The 24,766-nt window shown below is 33.4% G+C and overlaps 1 long non-coding RNA gene across 45 annotated transcripts in view; it reads right to left on the bottom strand.

Moving 5' to 3' along the window:
* The window catches only part of LOC106730695, a 427,796-nt gene extending 406,227 nt beyond the window's left edge, over nucleotides 1-21,569 (bottom strand). For all 45 annotated transcript variants that reach the window (XR_004322743.1, XR_004322741.1, XR_004322724.1 and 42 more), the window contains exons 1-3: nucleotides 21,304-21,569; nucleotides 20,287-20,333; nucleotides 15,758-15,873 (exon numbers count right to left, since the gene is read on the bottom strand). This is a non-coding gene — a long non-coding RNA (uncharacterized LOC106730695). The remainder of the gene's footprint in view (nucleotides 1-15,757; nucleotides 15,874-20,286; nucleotides 20,334-21,303) is intronic.
* Between the last annotated feature and the right edge of the window lie 3,197 nt (nucleotides 21,570-24,766).

Raw genomic sequence — 24,766 nt, 5'->3', positions numbered from 1 at the left:
AGACATTTATGGGGAAGAAGCAGAAAATATATATATATATCAACTGCGAAGACAGTAAGAATGAATATGAAGGGTGAAGAATTAGGGTTGTTTAGAATCATTTCAATTTGGATTTCCCTGTAATTTATTTGGCTGTCTTTTTAATTGGTTTTCACTTATGAAAGCGAAATATTTAATATTTAGCTCTATTTTGTCAATATGAAAATTCACATGTAAAAAGACAATGTATAAAATGCAAAAGATTAAGGCTAAAATAAAATAAAACCAAAGCTTATTTTTAATGTGTTTTAAGGAAAGAATGAGGGAAATATTTACTTAGCAGTTCAAAATTACCAAAGATTTTAGATTTCTATTTCAAAATTTATCCATGAGCAATCAGATTTGTCACATGTAATCTTTATATATATTTTTGAGGGTGAAAATCATACCAAATGTAGCAACAGAAAGTAAGAGAAAAAATCGGACAAAAATAATACAACCATGTTCTTTAGTCTTGAGTATTTTTTCTTGTGTGAGTACTTAAACATAAAATATTTATGGCATCATATATATTACCTATGATTGGGTTACATAATATATCCAATGTAAGATTAAAGTAAATCAACTTAAAATTAATAATTCTGGACATGTTTATAATGCTAAATAACAGTATAAAATAGTATATAATAATGATGATAGCAAAAATAGCTTTTAATTATTAAATAGTTATTTTTCCATGAATAATGGAATGATATGAATTGAAATCAGCTAAGTAAATGATGAGTCTGAGTCTCATATGTGTCTGAATTATATCCATGCTGGAATCTGACTGGTTAAATCAGTGCTGTCTTTACACATTGCTGACAATCTGCTCTGTCACCTAAAGGGATCCTGTTATGAAATAAAATCCAAAGATATCTTATCTTCTGCTTTTTGTTATTTTTGCATGTCAATATAACTTTAACTAGCTAAAAATCGTAAATATTCACTACCAGTTTAACCCCTAGGATACATTAATGAAATTATATTTTAGATGCATGGCTGCATATTAAATACCTTTTAAATTAAAAGTAGTCATTCATAAACTCCCTACATCTTCTGCCAGAAAATGAAAGCCACTTTCTAAGTAATATAGCAAAGATATTGATAAATAACGATTAGTATGTAAATTTTAAAAGTGAGAATTCAGTGGGAAAGCCTGTGAATGTGTGTATATGTTTATACTTATATAAATATAATGTATGTATATGGACTATGTATTTACAAATTAAAGGGAGAAATGGTGAGGGTAAATTATTTAGAGAAAATACTTTTCTTTGGAAGGTAGCAATGACGTGGAGGGAGGCATGACTGACCAAAGGAAGAGAATAAATTGATGTTCTTTGTAACAATCCATATTTTTCAATATGGGCAAAAAGCCTGTGCACCCTTCACTAGATTTACCAATTTTAGGAATTAGGTAACAAATTCTTACTTAAAATTTTAGACATTAAGCAATAATTTTAACCTAAACATTGACTATTGTTTTGTTAGTTGCAATATTAAATAAAACCCTCTGTCAACCATTTTACAGATCCTCATATGAATTGTCCAAATCTTACTCTGTTTTACTTTATATATTTTAAGTATGCTAAGTTCAGTGCTAAAGGTTGAGAAGAGTATCACAAAAGTTGTTAAAATTTCACCTCTTGTTTGCCCACTGCATATCGCACTTCAGATCACCCTTCTTATCCATTCATTTATTCATCTATTTATTCCTTTAATTTGACAAATAATTACAAAGCACTTACGACTTATAAGACAAAGTACCTAGGTTTGAATGGTGCATCTAATTTACTAGGAAGCCAAACCTAAACAACCAATTACACACTAATTATTTACTACTGTAAAGAGAGAAGGGAAGTGGGGATGGGGTGGGAGGGAGAGAACGAAAAAAACAAGTTCTGCAGAGAGAGAAGCAAGTATGAAGATCCTGATCTGGAAAAATGATGTCCTTTTAAAGTAAACAAGTGAAAGCCAATGGGATTGAAACATAAAAATTGACAGTGTGTGTCATGAAATGAAAAATAACCCGGTCAAGATTATAAACAGCTTTATAGTTGTGCTCTGGGTTTGTGTCTTTACCCTAACAGCAAAGGGAAGAGTTTCAAGCCGTGAATGATATGGCAAATTTGCATTTTTGAAACACATTAATCAATCAAGTCTTAATAAAGACAGCAGGCATCCACTACTTAATCATTAGACTGAAAAGTGAACATCAATGTATGGATAGACACCGACTTAAAAGTCTCTACCTGACACTAACTCAAGATAACATTAGTTAGAACTGTGTAACTCCAGGTTGTATGTGCATAGAACTAAAATGAAATGTCTGGCTCCCATTTTCATGTTTTCCACATTTGTAAGAAAAAGATTAGAGGAGAAAGAAATGGCTTTTGGTTTTCCCTGCCCTCCCTCACCCTCGCAGTGAATAGCTGAAAGTCTGGCTCCCCGGGCCTCCCTTGTGATGACAGGAGGCTCTTGTGGCTCTTGGCCTCCAGAGAGTTTCTTCTGGGAAGCTCACACACTTCTGGTGAGCAGCCTCCAGCAAGTCTCTTCTTCATTTCAGGGTGGGTTGGGGACAGGAGGCGTATGTCTGCAGCAACTGCACCATCTCCACAGAGGAATGAACCTCAGCTTTGAGAGAGGGAGTAAACAGGGAGGGGTATCCTTAAATTTGGAGTTTCTTCACTGCCCAAATTTCTCTCTAACTAGGAGAGGCAGCAGCAGCCTTGTGCAGTTGTTAACCCATTACACTCAGAGCTTACTTTTACTCTGTTCAGTAGTTAACCACTTTTTATCTGGTTAACTATTCTTTATGTTAAATTTAACCTGTTGAAATTTCTTGTATAGTTACTGTCTCCTGACTAGAGCCTAAAGGATATGAGCGCAAAACATAACAAAAACAATAAACAGTCATGGTTTGGAAGACATTTAAAAGTTGGAAAATACAGAGGAAAAAAAGCATTAATACTAACAAGTAGAATTGTAGCAGGTTATTTTTAACTTAAAAATTTCTCTTTTCCTGTATATATACACACACACACATATATTATATTAATTATATTATATATTTAATCATCTGTTTCCTGCTTATTATAAAGTTATTTTTCCAAAGTCGTACATTCTTTGAATCTGTGCTTTTTAATGACTGCATAGTGGGTCACTAGAAAGGTAGATTTCAATTTATTTAATCCACTTTCTCTTGTTCTTTGAAATTTAGTCTGCTTTCAAGTCTCTTAACCTTTAAAGTGATACTTTAAGAAATAACATACATATCTTTACAGTTATACTAACTTATGCTTAGATAATTATTTTTCTCTTATCTATTTCAGTTTGGTAAAGGGTGTTTTAATGATTAATGTGCAGTTTTATATGAGAAAAGGAACTTCATACACTCTGATACCTATTTTTAGTATGGGATTACACCAAATATTTTTTGTTAATTTTATAACCTGAGATATCTAAAATATTATAAAATCTGGTGATTCTAGAATAAGAAATGGCATTCATCAAACTAGTGCCTAAGATGTTGACTCTGTAGCTAATGGAGTTGCTTCTGTTACAGCTTTTCAGTAGTTTTTGTTTTGTTTTGTTGATGTTTGAGCTTTGTCTTTGCTTTCATTTTATATCCAATCTCCCCTATGGCTCACCACCTACATCCCATAGTCACCCAGAAATGGGAAGCCAACATCTATCCATTCTGCATCTTCTGCCGCACTCCATGTAGATCTACCTTCCTAGGCTCTTTGTTTCCTTTTAACTTTTTCAAGCTATAATTTCCTTATCTGAAAAACAAGAGTTTGGGGCTAACAAGATGACAGCCAACATATCTTCCTGCTCTAATGGCCTATGATTTTAGATTCTGCCCTCCCACTGCAATCAATTTCTTACCAAAATTAAACATGAAATCATCTAAAATTCAATAGGTAATACTGAAACCTCTAATTGATCTCTCTGCTACTTATAAAAAATATCTGGCTCTGAAATAAAAAATTCAACCCTGAAAACTCAACACTTTCTTTTTAATTGCATTTTATCTGTAACAAATAATTCCTCTAATTTTTCCTTTTTGTGTGTGTGCAGAGGGTTTATTTGAATGTATCAAATGCTCAAATCTAGATTAGCATCCTATATCTAGGCAAGCAACTTCCTTCTACGCTAACCACTAACTTGTCCAGGTAATAGCAAAAAGTAATTTTGAAAGTCATATTTAGTATAATTGGATATATTCACAGTACAGCTATAAATCTCTTAAAGTGGTTATAAACCATGCAAAACTACTTCCTTATAATAGTTTGTTGAGCATTTAAATGGAAATCAGAGAACTCAACCTATCTATTTCAATTCAGCTAGCGATTTTGCAAGGCTTAAAAATCTAAATGCCACAGCACAATGAAAACACAAACTATCAAAAATGTATACAATTAAATTAAAATCTATAAAAACTACTTTTTTTCAAACACATAATCTCCTTCTAAACATACATTTCTTTTACAAAATGATGTATACTCAATAATGTCCATATTATGCATATAATCTTCAAATTACTTTAATGTTCTGATTCAATTTAAGGTTTAGATTTCTAAACATGGTTATTTAAAATTATTTACCTTCCCCATATGATTCTCAGGAGGTTTCTAGTTGCACCACTCTACAGATACTACCAGGATCACCAGTGGCAAGTAACCAGTTGTCTGTCCAACATTTCTGCCCCTGTATGTTTCCTATGATTCTTTTTCCTTACTTTAGTTCTTTTGTGTTTGTTACACTGAGTCCTAGTTCTGACCTCCATAGCTATTTCTTATCCCCTTTATAACTCCTTTTTCCAATCTCTCACTTTTTTCATTCCCTTTTCTTCTCTTCCTTTCTTCCCATTCCTCTCTTTGCACTCTGTAAGTAAAACTCCACAGAAGGCCTCAACTACCACTTGTGTATGAAAAATCCAAAATACACACACACAGCAAAGATTCTGATGAGGGGTTAATATCCAAAATATATAAGGAACCCTTACAACTCAGTAGCAAAAAATACATATGACCCAATTAAAAAATGGGCAAAGGACCCAAATAGACATTTTTCAAAAAAAAAAAAGACATACAAATGGCCCATTGGTATATGAGAAGGTGTTCAGCATCACTCATCATGAGGGAAATGCAAATCAATCAAAATCATAATGAGATATCACTTCATACCTATTAGAATATCTATCACCAAAAAGACAAGAGATAACAAATATTCACAAGGATGTGGAGAAAAGGGGACCCTTGTACACTATGTTATATGTAAATTGGTACCACCATTATGGAAAACACTATGGAAGTTCCTCAAAAAATTAAAAATAGAACTACCATTTGATTCAGCAATCCCACTTCTGGGTATATATCTGAAAGAAATAAAGTCAGTATCTTGAATTGATATCTGCACTCTTATGTTCATTGCAGCATTACTTCCTATAGCTAAGATACAGAAACAATCTAAGTGTCCCTCAGTGGATGAATGGATAGAGAAAACATGGTATATCTGTATATGATGAAATACTATTACGTTATTAAAAAAGAAATACTGCCATTTGTAATGACATGATTGAAACTGAAGGACATTATACTAACTGAAATAAGCCATGCAAACAGAAAGAAAGAAAGAAAGAAAGAAAGAAAGAAAGAAAGAAAGAAAGAAAGAAAGAAAGGGAGGAAGGGAGGAAGGAAGGAAAAGAAACAGAGTAGAATGGTGGTTGCCAGGGCCTGGGGGTGGTGGGGGAAACGATAAAGTGTTGGTTATAGGGTACACACTTTCAGTTATAAAATGAATAAATTCTGGGGCTGTAATGTACAACATGGTGGCTATACTTAAAATTATACTGTATACTTGAAATTTGCTAAGCGTGTAAATCTTAAACATTTTTTACCATACACACACAAGAGTTAACTATATGAGGTAACAGACCTGTTAAATAACTTAATTTTAGTAATTATTCCTTTGTTTAAGGATCAACACATTCTACTCTCTTCCATGTACCCAACGTTTTTCTATTCCTGGCTTAGTTTGAGAATGGTGATTTAATTAAAGATGCAGTGGGGTCTAAAGCCTTAGTTCACATGATCCTGGACAGGCCTCCAAAATGTGGTCCAGATGTCATCTAGGGCTTGCCTGCCCTGTGACAGCTGGATGAGACTTGATAAAATTCCCAACTCCACTTACTTTGGAAATTCAAAACTGTCAAGATTTCTGTTGATGGAAGAAATGAGTTTATGTCCCCATGGTCATCTCACAATGTTTCACTGGCTTTTCTGACTCTTTCCTCTTCAGTCCCTAATTTTATGTCCTTTCCAAGAAAACAAAATCTCCTTCTTTCTAGTACAGACCTAGAGGACCGTATTTACTCTTGAAGTCTTGTCTGAGAATTTCACGTTCTATCTTTTCAAGATATCTTCTTAAAGAGGAGCATTTTATCCACGAGAGAATTCAGGTGCCAGATGCTGGAATAATATAACTTCTAATAACTGTCTTATTACTCAACTTCTATGATTTGGGAATTTATTTCTTAGCTGTAAAGTAGACTCCATGGAAGGCAGGCCCTTTCAAGCACTTTAAATACCATCTTGCCCAGTATCCTAGACATGGAGAGGAAAATGTCTTTCCCAAGATCACACTACTAGTTAGCATCAGAGCCACACTGTAACTAGAGCCTCTGAATTCTTATTCCAGTGTCCTTTCACTCCACACTGCATTGATATTCCAAATAAATGCAATCATCATTTAGGCAACTTGCTGAAAATTTTTTTTCCATTTAATCAATAGTAAAGATTCAAATTATTTAACAAAATTTTAAACTTACATTGTCCTTTGAATATTGAGATTGATAGTAACTACTCATGGACCAGATATTCTTTGTGAGTTTACACTAGGAAAGTGATTATGTACACTTACAATTTATTACTCTTTCAAATTGTAGTTCAAAATGCCACATAGTAATACAATTGTTAAATTAATCAGTGCTGTTAAGTCAGTTTTTATTTACTTACATTTTAATTCACTATAGGCAAATTTAATTTTATAAAATAAAAAAACATACAGATTTTTAAGTAGAGGGAAAACATCAAAGAGATTAAATTAAATTGGCTTGTATCTACTCAATTTGTAAAAATACATTATTTACTTATTCTTTCTCATCAAGATAAGGTTTTATTAAAATAATAACTATTATTTGTTGCACATTCATTGTGACAGTCACTGTGCCCTATATATTACCCCATTTCTGTAACTTCTCTGTAAGTTAGCTGCTATTTACAACTATTAGCTAGGGGCACTAAGATGCAGAAAAGTGAAGTGAATTATCCATAGACATACAACAAATTAGCAGGTATTGAATTCAAGCCTAAATCTGTCTCACCCTAAAACCTACACTTCTCCAGGTGTAGAAATTGATTCTTTATTTGTAATCATCAATATTCTTATACTATTCATTTAAATCTATTTGTATGCAGGTTATTTTTCAGAGGTTGCATGTTGGAATCTAATGAGGAACCACATATTTTTTCAGTTACTCACTCATCAATTAATTCAACAAATATTTATTTAAAGCCTGTCTTGTGTCAGATAGCATGTTAGGTGCTAAAGATTTAACGTATGGTTAGATGTAAATAGGCATCAATAATTATAAAGAAATTCCCTCCTTTTAACACTTTATGAGCTTTCCTCAAATTACATATTTAATAAAATACATAACTTAAAATACTCTTAATGCAATAATAAAATTTGAAAACATTTTTCTAAGCTGTCTGAGGTACTTTCCCCCTTGGTATCCTTGCTGGCTCCTCATTTAAACTTTTTTCCTCCAAAATCTCTGGAATAATGAGAATGCAGCCTTGCCTGACCTATAAATGGACTCACCTTCCCAATTATATTGAACATATTTTCTTAGTTTTTTTGACTGTCCCTAACATACTGGTTCATACTTGCACAGTATTCATCTTTAAGCAACAAAATCTAGGACAGGGGTGACAGGAAGACTCACCCTAATTGGCACTATGTCAGCATTTTTCTAGGTGACATGTAATGATGGCCTTGGCTGCAATAGAAGTGTGGGCATATCTGACCTGGCAGCAGGTGAAGCATTCGCATAGCACAGATGATTTCTCTATCAACAGCCAATATTCCCAGCATAAATCTTTTTTTCTCAAAATGAAGGTGCCATTTAAAAAGGTTAAAACATGTATTAAAAAACAGATTTGACTAATAATCTAACAAGGATGAGCTAAATGATATAAACTTGTTCCAAATTCTTTGAATTTGAATATTCAAAATCTAGTAGAACTTCAGGTAATCTGGTGAAAGATAGAAGATCGAGAGCAACAGACACCTTCGTGGACTTTCTTCAATTTGTGCCTAAATTAGGAGATTTCAGAGAAACCCTTGGTTTGGGGACTGGTCTAGGACCGACACCAGGGACTCCATACTGGCCTGTGCACTCCTTCTATTTCAAAGACAAAATGATATAAATTATTACATGAGACATGTGAGGATCATAAAATCCGTATGAGGATAATTCTAACATACCTTGAAATATTAGCATCACCGTTTTACGGTGTGTATGGATAGAGAACACTTGTCTTACATCTCTTCCTGGATGGCCCACTATATTCACCCTCACTGCCTCTAACTCTATCATAGGCCACTACTTATGCTCTTGCTTGTCATCTTCCAGAATTCTTTCAAAGAACGATGCTCCTCCCACTCAACTGGTAGGAAAAGGGACTGGCAGTGCGTGTATTCTCTTGCTCTCAATCTTTATCCCCCCCTGTATATGTCAATCATTACTGAAAGTTGGGAGAGATTAGAGTCAAACATAGGAGAAGAGAAATTCAAGACAGTGAGCTTGATTTTCCCCATAGTCCAAAAAAAAAAAAAAAAAAAACACAGAACAGGTAGACCCTTAATACAAAATTTCTGCTTGGATCCAGCTCATTCCTATTAAGCCCATCTTCAAATCTACACTTCTCCAGGAGTGCCTATTTCTTCAAAGTGCCATAGTACAGATCTATAACATTCATCAGTAAAATCCAACTCTGCCTGCCACACTGGTCAAGCTGTACAACACATGTTTTCCCTTATCTCCAACGTGAAGTGGGGCACAGATTCCCCAGGGTTTCCCAAAGTCTGTTTTGCAGTGTGGGGAGACTACAGCAGGACTGCCTACGTTTTTAACCTGGGATGGATCACACAATAGGCAAATTAGTTTACGCTTATGACTTCAGAGAAGCTGAAGTAGGAAAAAAAGAAAAAAAAACATTTTGGAAAAAAATTGTATTTATATATTCAAAAAGAAAAACGCTGAAATATAACACAAAACTCAGAACTTTGTTAGAATTTATAGATAATTTGGTATTTCATTTGTTTCTTTAAAAAAATATTATTACAGAGGAATGTGAGTTCAAAATAGTTTCAGTGGTTAGTGATTCTGAAAGGTTGAATCTAGCATTGGCTCTGGCACTCTAATTCAAGTGACTTTTGATATTTAGAAATGGACATGAAATAAAAAATAAGGTTTCTTCTATTTTTTCTAGGTTATATCTGTTAGGAAAATCTGTCTCTATCTCTTTGTCTTTCTTCCTCTCTATCTTGTAGATAGTAAGTACTAACTTCCAAATTTAGAAGATTACAATTTAGCACTATAATACATCCCTCACACATGCACATTTTCTGTTTCCCATCATCCCAATATGGTTTAATTAATTAAATCCAAATTTATTGTTTTCAATATTATGTCTATGTAAACATTTTTCGTTCTGAGCCAAATACTATGACAGCATTTCATGGCGTTTCTTAGACAAGAGATTTTACTTTTCCAAAAGTTAATTTTTTCTCTATTTTTATATGCTTGGCATTCTTTAAATAACTATTTATATCTTCTCTAACTTCCAAAAGCCCTCTAAACAGCTTTTCAATCAAATTATTCATGTGGTCAAACCTTTCAGATAATATATCAACTTTATTTTATTTTTCTGAAGAGGTATTTCTCACAAATCCCACTAATGAAGTGATCTCATATTTACTGTTTTATCTCTAGCCTACTGGAACCCTACTGTCCCTGGCCTTTATTGTTATTACATTGAGAATTCTTTTATCCTGTCTTCTGTATTGGATTTTCTCTACTCAGAAACCCTATTTTCCTCTTTCTGGGTTTAATTACTCATTTTTGTGAGAAAAAAAAAAAGTACCTAGGAGTTAGATGTTTTCAGGTTTTTGCATGTGATAAATATCTATTCTCCCCCACAAATCATGGCTGATGGTATGGCTGTCTACAAAATTCTAAGTTGGAAATCATTTTCCTCAGGATTTTAAAGGTATTGCTCTACTGTGCTCAGGCTTTCAAGGTCACCGTTAATAAGTTTTCTTAAATAGCTCACATGAATTTAGCACTTCCTATGTACCAAGTTTTGTATTAGCCTATTTATTCTATAACATTAAGAAAAGTAATATTATCCCTAATGACAGATGAGGAAACCGAGGTCCAAAGAAATTAAGTAGCTTGTCTCAGGTTACTTAGCAAATAAATTGTGTAGTCAAAATCTGAATCCACACTCTATGCATTGTCTTATACTGACACACTGGTGCTAATCTTATTTTGATCCACCATATGCGAACTAGTCATTCTCTTTCTCTGGAAGTTTTTAGCATCACTGTTTCCCACTCCCCCCTTTAATTCTCTGAAATATTACAATATGCATTGCTCTCAATATTTCCATTTTTAATCTATATACTCATATTCTTGAGCTCATAATTGCCTCTTTCCTGTTTTCTTCAAAATCTTTATAATTAGATGTTGAAATTACTGAAATAACCCTCTAATTTTAAAATCTATTCTATTTTATTTTCTGTCTCTTGCCTTTTTCTTCTATTTCCTGGAAGATTTCCTCAATTTTCCATTCCAACTCTTCTATTGAATTTTTATTGCAGTTAGCACATTTTAATTTCAGTAATCCTACTCACATGTATAAATATATTTTCATTACTTTTCTGTGCCCTAAAACATTCTAGAATTTTCTTTATAGAATCAACTCACACTTTTGTTAGGTTATTTCTTAGGTACCTTACAGTTTTGCTGTTATTGTAAATTATATTTTTTTAATTACTGTTTCCAGTTATGTTTGGTGGTTTTTAAGAATGCCATGGATTTTTGTATTGCTGTCTTTTATTTAGCTTTATTTTCTTTGTTTATAATCATTTAGCATTATCCATATGTAGTTTCCTTTTTGATTATTAATCATTTTATTAGTAGTAGATCTCTTAATCCAGCTAAAGCTTTGTGTGGATGTTAGTTAGGATTTGGTGGCCATGTGAGTCGGGACGGCTTCATTTTGTATAAATTGTTCCAGAACACTTTTTCATCAACCCTTCTGTGTCTGCTCTAAAATAAGGTAACTTATTTTCTTTGTAGTACTTTCACCTCTTTCTCAATATCTTTTCAGAATGAGCAGAGAATCTGCATGGCTTATTATAAGGCTTTTTATGTTATAGCATTCTTTGTGGTATTATGAGAGTGTATTTTATTCCCCCAAACTAACACATAGAATTTCATTAACAAATCAGACACCAGTGAATCAGAGATCCTATTCCAGCATCAGCCTTTTATAATAATTTCAAGATGCAATCAATCAAGATGTTCAGACAAAACAGAGAAAGGCATGAGACATCAGCAGCAGCTCCTCAGGTCCCAGTCGTCCTGCATTGGACAGTAGTCACTGGCTCAGAACGATAGACCAGGTTTCTAAATAACGTTGTGGGGTTACCTCACACAACAGGAGCATTTGAGGTATAAAACATTTCCATCTTTTATCTCAGAGAATTGTATAACATAAAATATCCACTATGCTTCATAGATCCCAGGTTCTTTTTATGATAGGCAATGCTCAGCCAGGAACACTCTATAAAGGGCATTTCAGAGATGAAGTTTCTCCCTCCTAGCATGTATCAGTAGTTCCTTTCCCCAGAAATCCACTTGGCAAGGAGCTTAGACCAGGTCACCTACCTTCTGTTCTTTCTCACAGGGCATCTAACAGTCAAGAGGGTGATTAGATTAGATTGAGGTTAATTGCTTTAATTACTTCTTTACACCACTTAAAGGATTCTGTACAACAGTTATCAAGCTGATCATCAAATATATTCCTTGCTACTACTTGAAAATCCTACTAACTTCTGGAAAAAATGGGTTTTCTTTGTGGCCTTCTTGGTCTCACACTATGGAATAGGGTTTGTGTTTATTTCCAAGGCTCACCACATTCTGGTAGCTCACTGTTCAGATAAGATCTTTCAGGTCAGAGACCACCATACTTCTAAGAAGTCTGGCTGTGCACAAAATCTGTCGGTACTATTTCCTCCATAGTTGAGTCCAGATTCCACTCTATTGGAATTTTTATGCTGGTCCTTATAGTTCACTATTTAGGCTGGAAATCTCATAGTTTTATTAGAGATGAAGGGGATTTTGTTTTCCTATAGTTTCTGTTCTTGTTTTTTCTCTTTTCACTGAGGAGGAAGTTGGAGTGGAAATAACTTTACTCTGTAATCTTCAAAAGAAAATGAAATATTTTTAAAGAACTTCTACTTCTATAATTAAATTTTCTGTGATTTGAAGAAATTTCCTAAAATAAGATTTGCTTTAAACTCATGTGTGTCTGATTTTTCTGTGAAAGAATTATTTTTAAAATTTTAGAATTAACAAAGACCCTATAAACATTGAAAATACGCAAAAAGCTTTTGAAAAGCAAATGGTTACATTTTGTAGTAATTGTTTTGGATTTTGAAAGCATATGATTGATATTGAAAAATATAAGAGTAAATAAAGGAAAAACAGAACTAAACTTTAGATTCACTTTCAACTATTTTAAATCAGTATCCTATAGCATCAAATGTTATCTGCAGCAAAAAGGAATTTAATTAATTTCATGAATACACTGAAAATATTGTATTCTACTGTATCTTCTTCTTTTTTCAGTCATTTATATTTTGAATTAACAACAGAATCAGATGCAAAATTCTCTGATGATAAAGGGAGTTACTGGCCAGTTCCACTAAATAATAGGTCCTCCAGAGAAAGGCCATACCTTATCTCTTTACCTCTCATACCTAGCATTTTATCTTTCTGGTGGTAGTCACTCCTCAAGTGATGTGCATTTTACTATCAATAATGTGATAAAAATGTTTAAATAATATTATTTTATTATCATTTTTCTAATTAATTAGTATATGTCAATTAAAATATTAGCATTTTTTCATAACCACCATCTCATTTATTTCCAAGGAATCTAAAGATTCTTTTCAATGAGTCAAAAGAAAACAAACTATTCTCTAGTAGAAAGGGAACAGAAAATTTTCAACAAAATAACACTTGTCCAAAAAAAAGATATATCTCAGTCAAATTAAATTACAAAGAGTATTGACATTGATAGAATACAAGTTCCTAAGATAGAATTGTGCAGAATTCCTAAAGTAACATCCAATTCTTATAATATGTAGCACAAAGAAACAGAGATTCCATTTTCCATGTCGTTGCATCTGCCAAAGCAATCTTTTTTAAGCAAAGTCCAACATCCCTCTTCAATTCAGTATGACATTTTATTCTGAGGTTAACAGTTATTAATAATACCTGCAACCATAGAATATCAGCTACATCAAGACAGTAAGTGTAGAAGGTGATTCTCTGATTTCTGTTCCATCACAGGACCCAAATCTGACCAGATGTAAGATCTTTAAACTTAACCAGTCTACACTGCAGTATCTGAGCAAGCCTCTCAATGACAGTGTTGTACCTTAACATTTTTCCTGACTTAGTTTTCTCTCTCACAGGATCTCATATCAACAAAATTTGAGAACTATACATTGTATCATTGAAAGCAATGTCACTGTGAAAGACTTTGGGTTCAAATAAGATAAAGTAATTTATTAAATGCTAATAATGATCACAGTACTGAGGCAAAGCATATTTTAAAATATAAGCATTGATGCATTTACATTGTATTGCTAACCTTATAAATACATTAGGGTAACTAAATGAAACAACAGGTGAATTCTCAGTAGAATTATTTATATGTAGATAGGGTAGGGGACTTGGAGCAAAAAGTCACTTGGTGCCAAAGTGAGTCCAGATAGTCAAAGAAGGAAGCAAATAATAGATCTAATGATTGAAATAATTCTAACACCTCCCTAATTTCTAACAGTGAGTGATGGAACCATTAATTCTGAAGTGTTTCTGCTTGCCTATAGGGTATACCCCATTCTATTTTAGTGTTTAATCTGTAGTGATGTATTTGTTGTTCTAAGAATAAGATGAGATAAATGGAGTTGTCTCTTAGAATTCAGCCTGTAATTTTAATGCCCATAAAAATCCATGAGTGCAGTCAGAAACATTTTGTGGTGGAATTCTCAACATGACCTGAAGCTGTAATAATAAGAATTTAACCAATAAAGAAAGACTGAAAGGGGCAAGGCTTCTCTCTTTCCCAAGGAATCAAGAAATCTTGAAGAAAGAACTCATTAAGAAAGAAAGGCAAAACTTGATCAAAAGGTTAAGAGAAAGGAGTGATTCTGAGTACTGTAATGCCTCTATCTCTCAGATGGTTTTTGATCATGTTCCCATAGATTGATTGCTAAAGGCTGGAGAAGGAAACTATGCACAAAAACTGAAATTCATTGTGATGCATTTGAATTACAAGGTAACACTGATTTAAGACTTAGACAACATATTGTTGCAGGAAAGAGATTCTTCCCAAACAAAACAAGACTTCTTGGCACGTCAGAGCTCTATTGGTGACTTTGACATGGAAATGTAGCTTCCACAGCTAAGCCTCTTCACAAGGAGAATCCACATCAGCAGGGGTGGGGCTCTCGGTCTGTATTAGTCAAAAGTCAGTTTCACGTGGTAGCTTAACTGGCGTCAAAGAAGTCACATTATAAAGGAGGAAAATGTCAGGTGACAAAAGGTTCTGAAGAATGCAGTCATGTACGACATATGGCATCAAGTCTTCCAGAGAGAGAATTTGGCCGCACTTAGGCTAACAGTTTGCTTATTCTTATGCTCGCCCTTAAAACGGTCAACTGACCTGCCTGACCGGTTGCTACTCAGTTCCAGGCCCACTGTAAAACTAAAGCTATTGATCTTACTGTTTCTACTTTATTCCAGTAATTGAAAGTAATAATCAGCTTGGGCTCTGAGTCCTTCTCCAAGGAGAAGGTCACAGGACTGTAACCTTACAAAATAGCCTGAATTACCAAGAAGACCACACCTTGAGTGCTTACAAGATAAAGAGATCTAACTGCTCGCCTCTATAGAATTGGCCACCTGGAGGCATCATGTCGCCCTTCCATGTCTTCTAATGAGAAAATGATTCTGCTGCTTGTTATCAATGCTTTATTGTTTGAGCTAAGGCTGTATAACCACCCCACTCCATCCCCGAGGTGGGTTCACAGTTTTGAGGGCACTAGCCTGCTGTGAGTCCCCTTTGCCCACCAAAGCAATAAAATTGCCTCTTTTCTTCTAAGCTCCAAGACCTTGTCTCTGGGTTATTTGGCTCGCCAGGGACAGGGCCGATATTTCGGCAACACTTTGAAGACAAGCCGTAAATGCCACTGTAAACAGGTGTAGTCAGAGTCTGAGACATACAATGAAACCTGTGAATCTTGGGACACATTTTCACTGAGACTATGACATATATATAATATGACTGTATTACAAAGGACATACCTTGAGCTGCCACTGATTGAAGAAAATGGATCAGACATGACCTCAACTCACAGCCTGAAGTCAAGCCCAGGTAAACTTTACAACATGAAGTAGAGCTGTCCCAAATAACCTGCAGACTGGGGAGCAAGCAAAAGAAGTATTTGTTGTTTTAAGCTCCTGAATTCTGAGGTTCTTGATTATGCAGCATCAGTTGAAAACTAAATATTAAACTTTTTACCCTACTTGTAAGTCGCATTCCACTTATTTTCAACATAATATATTGTACAAAAGTGGTATTGTTAAAAATAGTAAGAAAATTTTGACATATAACATCATATTTTTGACATAAAACATTTCCTAATACCCATCAAAACAATTTAACTTTTAAATTTATCAAAAACATTTCCCATATAAGGTATTGAAATTAAAAATAAAAAATACAGTGTTCTAAAGATTTCTTCCTGGACTTGTTTAAATGCAACATATCATGCCCCTGGAGATGCTTTCAAGGTGTCTTGGATAAGGAGGGAGAAGGTGAGGCAAGCAGTCCATCCCCCCACCATCCCACTGCAACTCCAAACAGAGAAGCTTCATTACCAGATTTTTACACATTGATAATTCTACGTAAGGTTTCGATTTGAAAAGGGGCAGGGGAAGGGCTTTTTTCTGCTAAGTTTAAAAACTAAGTTTGTAACCTATTTGACCCACAGTCTTCTTACCTAGAAAATTACAAATTTTCCCCTTACTGCTAAAAGAAATTTATTTATATACATTCTAATTAAATCCAAATATAAATAGCTAAAAATAATAATTATGCTAAATGATACATCATAGAGGAAATACTCCTTTTCTCCACAGCATAAATAATCATATTATAAAAAAAAATAAGTGATTTTCCTATCATGCCTTTAACCATACCTTTACTAGAATATGTTCCACGTTAAAAACTGTCAATTTAAAAACTTATAGCTCCTTGGGAAAGGTACTCTTGAGAGAGGAAATGCAACATTCTATTTTTTGCACTCAAAAGCGTCTAAAACTGTGGGATGTATACATTACTGCTAAGTAGAAAATAAACATCCATGCAAATTTTCAGCTGATGTGTAAGTAGCAGTGATTATGATAGATTCTGACATTCAGAGCATTCTTTAACATTAAGTGAAAAATGACACAGCAGGCAGTGACTGTCACTTGGTGATTAGAAGACTACTCAGAGTCTCCTTACATATCCTACCCCCTCATTATGATATTACTACCACAGCAGTCACACCTCTGAGTTGACATTGTCTCCAGGATATTTTTTAAATAATTATTTAAATTTAATTCAGTTAATATAAACTATATTAAACCACTAACATCTACTAAATTTTGAGGTCGTAAGAAGGGATAAATTTGATTTTCTTTGAAGACTCATTTCCCCTTCTCTTTTGGTAGCTTACTCAGAAGCTGACTACACAGGTCTGAGTGAGCTCAACGGAAGAACAGGTAATACTGGAGGCTGGACTCCAGAAGCCATCTTTTCTAACAAAGCCACTTATTTGCTGTTCCCTCCCCACATTTATGTGACATTGTGCGGACAGGGGTCTCTGCTGCTGAAGCATTTTCTGTGGTCACCCAGTCCAGATGTGCTAGCCAAAACATCACTCGCTGTTTAACAGTGAAATCTCTGGAGCATTAAAAATGTTTGTAACATTCCCCAGCAAACCCTCTTTTACATTTACTTTAATGAAATTAGTATCTCCTTTGAATGACAAACATGTTACTTTTTGAGATTAGTTAACAAAAAGAAAGAGGGAGAGACACCTCCAAGCCTGAAAACTAAGAATTTTTCCATATATTAACTTTAAAATTAAACCTCTATAAAACGAAACTGTATTTTACAGAAAATGTCCTCCTACTCAGAACAATTTCTACTTAGATATTAGTCCTTCATATTTTTCCTCCCTTTTGGGCTTTTTTTATTTTTTAATAAATACAAATTTCTTCTTCTTTCATTGATTTGATAACTTTAGAATAAAAGAAAGTACTTTATACCAAATAATGCTTTTCCTTCTCAAATGAAAACTTTTAAACTTTATTCTCATTGAAGGAGAATTTTGCTGGACATAAATCTCTATTTTAATTTTTTAAATGTATCAATATTCATTATGATATGGGAAAATATTTTATAGCTGGACTTTCTTCTACAAAGCCAGTACTGTTACTAAAACCACCAGTTCCTGGCAGATAGGGGGACTTTATGTAATTTTATAGTACCCTCAAGGTGTCCTCCCTGGACTGACAGTTAAGTCAAGGGATAGTTCTATTATTTTCATCCCCAATGATATAAAAATAGTAAGCAGGAAGAACGCTGTCACTCAAAATCAATTATTTCAGCACATGACAATGGAAGCCTGGAGTGAGGACTGACAAATACAGGTTTATGCAAATCTGAAACATTCAAAGATTGGCAGACCTCTGTGCTAGTGGACTACAGTAGAATTTAGTTTCATTTAAACTACACAGCTGGGGGCTGGTGGGAGGAGGTAAGCAAATTGTAAAGGTAATGTACGCTAAAACCTAATAATTTAATTCTTTATTACTATCCCTATAGTAACTAACATATGATTATCTTGCACAGACAGTGATATCCTTTATACCCAGAAATGCCATTTCTGGTATCAGTATATCAAACTTAATAGGAAAGTCTTGACAGGAAATGTATTTTTCTATCGTTAGTCTCATTCAACCTTTCCAACCCGTTTTTCCACTAGTATTCCTTAAGTCTTCTTCGACAGCCTCACTAATCAACTGATCTATTCACCACCACACAGTCTTTTTCATTCCTTTGTGCCTTTGTAATATCTTTTCTTCTTCCTGGAATACTCCTTCCTCTTTCCTCTCCCTTGCAAATCCTCCTTATCTGTATCAAGAACATTCTTTTCCATAAAGCTTTCTCAGACCATTTCAAAACACGCATAATCTCGCTCCTTTGAACTCAAACAACCTAGTATCCATACTTTATTATGCATAATATATTTTTCTCTATTTGTATTAATGTATCATATAGGTATATTTTGCTTTCCCAACTATACTCATACTTAAACATAGGTAACATGTTTCAAAGTACCTAAAAGAGTGCTGTGCATTTAATAAGTATGTGTTGGATTGATTGATATGAGCTTTCATTGTAACATATAGAATTTACATCATCTATAGATCTTATGACCTAGAACTGAACTAGAAATACTAAACTCAAGACAGATTTTTGTCAGATAACTTTTAACTAATGACACACAGACTGAATATGGCAAGATTTCAAATTAGAGTTGAATGTTATTTTCTGCTTCAATTCCAATGTTTTGTGATTTTCTTTCTTCTTCGAGTTAGATTTTAGGAGAATATCAGGTTGCCAGACCTCAGCATTAAGAATAACAAACATCTTTACTGAGGAGATTAAATATGTATTTATCCAGAAATAATGATTAATATATTATATACAATTTATCATAATACATTAGACTAATAATGTAGATATTATTTTCATTTTATAGGTGAAGAAACTGAGGTTCAAGAGTTATTTCAAAAAATGTCCATTAATTGAATGGATTATGAAAATACAATCATTTTATGACAAAAAAGACCTTTAAAAGTATTAAAAAAAAAAAGAGTTGGTTTGTGCAGATTTGCAATTATAGGGAAATAATAGATATCACCTTTTATTCTAGTGTTAGTGGTGCTTTTTGTACCTAAACCCTTTCAACACACCTATTTCTTCCGAAAAACAAGTGGCTCTTAGCCACACTTCTCTTTTTTTCCCCCCAGAGGTTATGTTCAAGGACAAAAAGAGCAAACAGACTGTGTATTTGCCCATCTGTACAATTTCATGTGAAAGACCTTCAGAGGTCTTTTAATATATCACTTTCCCTTCTGTTTGTTTTTTTTTTAATTATTGTTTTTATTGGCGCTCTTAAATTATTCCTTCTAAAATTTATAACTTTCTGCAGCACACTATAATTTGCATCTGATAAATCTATATTTTTTCCTTTATCTCTAGAATTTTTAGGAGACTTTGCAAAGGGAAACAAGAAAAATTGAATTAAATCACTTAATGAAATTAGCCCTGAGTTAAGACTCTGAAATTGTTTCCAGTCACTTTCAAATTGGAAGAAGGAATTTGTTTTGATATATCCATAAGAACTAAACGAGAATGTTCTAAAAATTTTGGTTTAAATAAAGATTTTTTTCTCACCTTTGCAAAAACCATCTTATTTATCTCTTTATACCACAGAAAGCGATCTCATTAGAGATTTGGTCTATTGAACATAAATGTCTTTTTAGAAGCTTTTATCATATGTTGGTCCAGCATCTAGGTGTGCTTTATTTGGAAGGTGAAAAATTAATAATAATTATTATAATCATAATATTGAGACTACTCTGCAAAGGCATGAGCTAATGTCCCAATCATTCTCTGTGATCAGTCATATTCTATAATAATGTTTGTTGGTTCAGTTTTGAGTTACAAATAAAAGTCTAATCATAAATAATGATTTTTCAACACAAATAGTTACCTTCCATGAGAAGAGAAGTAACTCAGTATTCACAGGCAGGATTACTTCTATAGATAAAAAGAAACATCAAAGGAAGAAACTGTTGACAAGTTATTTCATATGAGAAAAGTATTAGAAAGTACTATGAGCAGCATAAAAATATATTTCAAATTTATTATACCTAGACCATGTGGCATCATTTTGCCTGTCTTAAGAAATTTTGGTTGGTATACTAGGGGTATAGCTTACTAAAAAGCTGACTGCTCTTACGGCTTAAAAATCCTCAAAACAGGATGGAGTTTAGCCAAGGTGCTTGACTTCCCCATGATTTTTTTTTTCTAGTTTTATTGAGGAATAACTGACAAATAAACTGTATGCATTTAGACTGTACAATGTGATGATTTGATATACATAAACACTATGAAATGATTTCCAAAATTAAGTTAGTTAACACATCCGTCACCTCACATTGTCAACTATTTTTTTTTTTTTTGTAAGATCTAGTCTAAGCAAATTTTAAGTATACAATACCATATTATTAACTACAGCCACCTCACTGTAATAGATCCTTGGGACTTACTCATCTTAAAACTGAAGTTTTGTACCCTGTGTCTTACATCTATCCATTTCCCCACCCCTCTGGCCCTGACAACTACTATTTCTACTCTCTTGTTTTTATGAGTTCAACTCTTGTTAATTTAGATACCACATATAACTAATACCACACAATATTTGTCTTTCTCTGTCTGGCTTATTTCACCTAGAAAATGACATTCAAGTTTATATATAACATTATCTTTATCCCTTCACTGCTGACAGAAATTTAGGTTGTTTCCATGTTTCGGCTATTGTGAGTAATACTGCAACGAACAGGAGGGTGCAGATATTAATTCAAGATACTGAGTTCATTTCTTTCTAATATATACCCAGGAGTGGGGTTGTTGGGTCCTATGGTAGTTCTACTTTTAATTTTTTGAGGAAACTCCATACTGTTTTCAGTAATAGTTATACTAATTTACAATCCTACCAACAGTATACCTTTTCCACATCGTTGCCAACATTCGTTATCTCTTGTCTTTTTGATGAGAGACGTCCTAACAGGTGCAAGGTGCTATCTTGTGGTTTTGATTTGCATTTCCCTGACGATGAGTGATGCTGAGCGTCATTTCATGTACCTAGGGACCATTTGTATGTCTTCTTTGAAAAATCCATTCAGGTCCTTTGCCCACTTTAAAATCAGGTTATTTGGGGGTTTTTGCTACTGAGTTGTAAGAGTTCCTTATGTATTTTGAACATTAGCCCGTATCAGATACATGGTTTGCAAATATTTTCTCCCATTCCATTGGATGCATCTTTTTTTATTATTATTTTATTGACTGCTTTTTTGTGGTGCAGAAGCTTTTCAGTTTGATGTCATCCCACTTGTTTTTTTTTTTTTTTTTTTTTTGTCTGTGTTTTTGGTATCATATACATGAAATCATTGCTAAGACCAATATCATGAAAATTTTTCCTGTTTTCTTCTAGTTTTGTGGTATCAGGTTCTACATTTAAGTCTTCAAATTCTTTTCAGTGCTGTAAGACAGGGGTCCAGTTTCATTCTTTTGCATGTAGATATCCAGATTTCCCAGCACCATTCTTTATTCAGTTTTATTAGGTAAAATTGATACAATTTTACTGTACACAAACAATATCTTGCATGTAAATACATATATACAATAGAGGGTACATATTTTTTTAAATTTACATATATGTACTGTTCACTGTTTCTAAGAACAGTTTAGAACTTTAGCTTTTTAAATTTATATAATTATCAAAGGAATAAAGTCAATCACAAAATAAGAATCAACAGAATACAGTAATCCAATCATAAAGGACAGTCAAATGTGCTTACATATATGCAAATAATCAGTCATCTAAGTTATACATAATAAATACTTCATTTGTGTTTTCTTTTAGATTCTGCATATAAACAGTATCATATACCATTTTTCTTTCTCTTTTTGGCTTACTTCACTTAGAATGATGATCTCCAGGTCCATCCATGTTGCTGCAAATGGCATTATTTTATTCTTTTTTTAAGGCTGAGTAGTATTCCAACCATTTCTTAAAGAGATTATCCTTTCCCCATTGATTGGTATTGGCATCCTTGTCAAAGATCATTTGATCATATACGTGAGGGTTTATTTCTAGGCTCTTTATTCTGCTCTGTTGGTCCACATGCCTATTTTTATGCCAATATGATAGTATTCTGATTACTATAGTTCTGAAACTCAGTTTGAAATAAGGAAGCATGATGCCTCCAGCTTTGTTTGTCTTTCTCAAGACTGCTTTGGATATTCAAGGTCTTTTATCATTCTGTATGAATTTTAAAATTTTTTATTTCTGTAAAAAATGCCATTGGAATTTGACAGGGATTGTACTGAACTTGTAGATCACCTTGGGTGGTATGGACATCTTAACAATATTAATTTTTCTAATCCAAGAACATAGGACATCTTTCCACTTATTTATGTCTTCTTCAATTTCTATCATCAATGTCTTACAGTTTTCAGTATACAGAATTTTCACCTCTTTGAATTTTTTGTAAGTATTTTATTACTTTTGGTGCTGTTGTAACTGAGATCGTTTTCTTAATTTCTCTGATAGTTTGATGTTGGTGTATTGAAATACAATTGATTTTTTCATGCTGGTCTTGTATCCTGTAAATTTACTGATTTTGTTTATTACTTCTAACAGATTTTTGGTGGAGTTTCCATATATAAGATCATGTCATCTGCAAACAGAGAAAATTTTACTTCTTTCTTTCTAATTTAAATGCTTTTTTATGTCTTTATCTTGCCTAACTATTCTGGCTAGAATTTCCAATACTGTTTTGAATAGAAATGGTGAGAATGAGCATCCTTGTGTTGTTCCTGATTTTGAAGGAAAAACTTTCAGATTTTCACCTTTGAGTCTGATATTATCTGTGGGCTTGACATATATGACTTTTATTATGCTGAGTTATATTCCCTCTATACTTCATTTCTTGAGAGTTTTTATCATTTGTCAAATATAGCCATATCTCATTCCCTTGTTTTGTTGTGCTTTGCAGATACTGCACTTTTTACAAATTGAAGGTCTGTGACAATCCTTCATTCAGCAAGTCTATAGGCGTCATTTTCCCAACAGCATCTACTCACTTTGTGTCTCTGTGTTACATTTTGGTAATTCTTGCAATATTTCAAACTTTCTCATTATATTTGTTATGATGATCTGTGATCAGTGATCTTGATGTTATTACTGTAAAAAGATTATGAATCACTGAAGGCTCAGATGAGAGCTTCTTTTAGCAATAAAGTATTTGTAATTAAAGAATGTACAGTTTTTAAGACATAATGCTATTCCACACTTAACAGACTGCAGTATAGTATAAAGATAACTTTCACACACACTAGGAAACCAAAAAATTTGTGTGACTCACTTTATTGAGATATTAACATCATTATGGTGATCTGAAACTGAACCCACAATATCTCTGAGGTTTGCCTGTACCTTTTTCTGCTTCTTTTGAGCTCCCATGACATTCACGACCTGAGAAGTCAGGGTAATCAGGAATTATAAATTTTGTAAGAATTGGAGAGAGAATGAGAGGAATATCTCTATTCCAAGAACTCATCTTTACTAATAACTTTCTCCTTCTCAAAAATTGATATATTTTCTTTTCTTCTTCTACTATCTCAATTTATTTAAAAAATAATTACTTAGTTCTCAAATAATAATGTGCCAGACTCTGTCCTGAAACTAACGATTCAATAAAGAGCAAAATCGACAGTGTGCCACAGTATTATGGTGAGTGGTAAGAAGGAAAGTACAGAAAGTCATGACAGTAATAGGGAAAGTAACCTAATCCTGGGTAAATGTCCTTGTAGAAGTAGCCTTTGAACTAAGATTTGAATGATGAGTAGCAGTTAATTAAGAAAACAGGTGAGAAAAGAACCTTCCAAGTAGAAAATGCAGAATTCCCTTGAATTGAACTTAAGGAGATAAAAGAAGCTTGATGATTCTGCGTAACTAAAAGATTAGTATGGCTAGAGAAAAAAAGTTAAAGAGGAGAGTTTTGGGAGATGAGGCTTCAGATACAGTCAGGTCTAATAGTCCTACTAAGAATTTTGGCCTTTTATCCTAAGGTAAGTGGTAATCCATTGACAGGATTTCAGAAAGGTGGTGGTGCTGGTGGTGCTGGTGATAGTTTTCTGAGTTGAAAAAAATCACTCTGGATGCATCGTAGAGAATGGAATGATTATAGAAATGGCTAAAGTAGCCACTGATCCTGCAGTCAGCCTCTCCATAATCAACAGAATGTAAAGTTCTATTAGTTAAGTATCCTAATAGTTAAAATTTCAATAGACATCCTTGATGTTTCATTCTCCTGGACAAGCTCTTTAACCTGTATATAAATATGCTCCCTGTACAAATACTACTATCCCATTATATAATCCCTTTCAAATATCTTTTTTGAAGT

This window comes from Camelus ferus, chromosome 9 (genome assembly GCF_009834535.1).
Source record: "Camelus ferus isolate YT-003-E chromosome 9, BCGSAC_Cfer_1.0, whole genome shotgun sequence".
NCBI classification, from domain to species: domain Eukaryota; kingdom Metazoa; phylum Chordata; class Mammalia; order Artiodactyla; family Camelidae; genus Camelus; species Camelus ferus.
This window is presented reverse-complemented; position numbering and strand designations above follow the sequence as displayed.